This window comes from Trichosurus vulpecula, chromosome 5, assembly GCF_011100635.1.
Source record: "Trichosurus vulpecula isolate mTriVul1 chromosome 5, mTriVul1.pri, whole genome shotgun sequence".
In the NCBI taxonomy this organism is placed as follows: domain Eukaryota; kingdom Metazoa; phylum Chordata; class Mammalia; order Diprotodontia; family Phalangeridae; genus Trichosurus; species Trichosurus vulpecula.
In genome coordinates, this window is record NC_050577.1 from 241,013,085 (window position 1) to 241,015,822 (window position 2,738).

A 2,738-nucleotide genomic window follows, 5' to 3' on the forward strand; every position below is an offset into this window, starting at 1 on the left:
TATCTAGTCCAACCCATTAGTCAAGTCAACAAGCGTTTATTAAGCCATTTAATATGTGCCAGGTACTGGGCTAAGGGCTGGGAATATAAAAATAATCAGAAAGACAGCCCCCACCCTCAAGGAGCTTACATTATGTAATGGGGGACAATGATATATGAAAGAAGGCTAAAAAGGAGGTGGGGGGTACCTGCCAAGAAAGAAAGAGGGAGGGAAGGAGGATAAAAGGGAGGGAGAGATGGAGAGAGGAAGGATGGAAAAGGAGCAAGGGAGGATGAAAGAAAAAATGAGAAAAAAGAAAAGATAAAAAGGAAAATAAAAATAAAACCTTTTTAAAACATGCAAAGGTAAGCAAAACAAATTCCCATATTGACCATATGTATGTCCCAAAATGCGTCCCACTCTGCATTCACCTCTCAGTAAGGAGGAAGGAAAGGAGCAGGAAGGAAAGGAGGGAGGAAGGAAGGAAGGAAGGAAGACAAAAGAAGGGAAGGGGGAAGGAAAAAGGAAGGAAGAAAAAAGAATAGGGAGAGAAGAAAGGAAGGAAAAGGATATTAAATCTTTAAAGTACACTAAGAATTTTGGGACTCCTTATACAGTAGATTTCAGCTGTGAGTTAGATGGAAAGGCCTTGTAGTCTTTACAGTACAACAGCAAAGTAGTTGGTAGTATGTTTTCTTTCATGCCATTTCCTTTAATAAAACCATGTTGGTTTTATTATGTTCAGTCATTTAACAGTGCTGAAGACTTTGGTGGTCAGAACTTTTTTTCTTCGTCTTAGTAGCTGTGGCTGCCAAGTCTCATTCTCCAAAAGGGTTGCTTCCCTGATCTCTGTCCAGAAACATGGCTGGTGGTCTGGAGAATGCTGTTGTACCTGGGCTCTTGTGGTCTGACCAAGGCAGAATAGAGAGAAACTGTCGTCTCCTTATTCTTGGAAGTGATTCCTCCTTTAATATAGCTCAAGATTGCATTACCTTTTTGTTACACTGCTCGCTCTTATTGAGCTGACAATCCACAAAAAGCCTCAGATCTTTATCAGAAAAAAAAATGTCATCTGGCCATGCTTCTCCCATCCTGTATTTGTGACATTGACTTCTGAAACCCAAGTATAAGACTATTTTTCCCTGTTGAGTTTTGTCTGAATAGATTCAAAGCAATGCTAGTCTAAGATCCTTGTGAATTCTGCCTGTCATTAAGGCATCCCTCTCAGCTTTGTGACAACTGCAAATTTGGAAAGTTTGGATAAAGGCCATATATGCCTTAATCCAAGTCACTGATAAAATTGTCAAACAGAGCTCTACCCTGGAGATCTCCAGGGCTGAGTCACCCCAGAGTCCTTAAAGATTCGGCTTGGATCAGGACATTCAAGCAATAGTGAATACACCTTGTTGTAAGACTATCTAGTCCACATCACTACATCCATTCCATAACAATAGTATAAGATAACTTATCAAATACTTTGGCAGTATCTAGCAAAAGTACAGCTACGACACTCCCCTCATCTGCTATCACTCAATCCATAAACATTTAAGTGCCTACTATGTGCCAAGAACTGTGCTAAGTGCTGGGGATACAAAAAACAAGCAAAAGACAGACAGTCCCAGCTCTCAAGGAGTTTACAATCTAATGGGGATGATTGCTGTCTAATGCAGGAGTTTAGTACCTGGTTAAAAAAAAAAAAGGAAATGAAAGGAATTATGGGAAGAGGTCAGAGTAATACTGGAACTGATTCTCTCAAATCCTGCACCTCCAACCTTGCCCCAAATAACTTCAAATAATGCCTTACAGTGAATTTTAGAGCAACATAAATAATTAAAAGTCAGGGTAAAGTGGTCATCCAGCCTAAGACAACTTGAGTGGATGTTAAGAAAGATCTGACCTATGGGGTGGAAGCCTGGCCTGAGTGAAGTACAGATAATTCTGAGCAGAAGCTGCGTGGTCAATAAACAGCAAGCCCTGGGGGCAGTTGGGTCTAGGGGCAGCCTCTTCTTGGGAACTTTCACTCCATGGAGGGTATGGGTGGCCCACTGCTGAGGGGAAGATGGAAGGACCCTCTAGACTTGGGGCCAGGGCCCAATAACCAGACCGGATCCCAGGCTGTGGCTGCAGGTAAGGAAGATGAGCCTTGGCAGAGGGGTGGAGGGCCGGCTGGTTGCGGTCACTCTCAGGAGAGCAGAGTCCCTGGTTCTGGTTCCAGGGCAGAGGAGCAAGCCGAAGCTTGCTGTCAGGGACCACAGGGAGCAAGAGCATTTGAGGTGGCCCATTATCACTAATATTATTCAGTATTGTACTAGAAACATTAGCAATAGTAATAAGAGAAGCAAAAGAAATTGAAGGAATCAGAATGGCCAATGAAGAAACAAAACTATCTCTTTTTGCAGACAATATGATGGTATACTTGGAAAATCCTAGAGATTCAACTAAAAAGTTAATTGAAATAATTTTAGCAAAGTAGCAGGATATAAAATAAACCTGCATACGTCATCAGCATTTCTATATATCACCAGCAAAGCCCACAAGAAGAGATAGTAAGAGATACTTCATTTAAAATAACCATACACAATATAAAATACCTGGGAGTATACCTATCAATGACTGAAGAGGAAAATGACAAATGTTGGAGTGAATGTGGAAAGATGTGGGAAAATAATATACTGTTAGTAGAACTGTGAATTGCTCTTTGATTTTGGAGAGCAGTCTGGAATTATGCCCAAAGAGTTATAAAACTGTGTATACCCTTT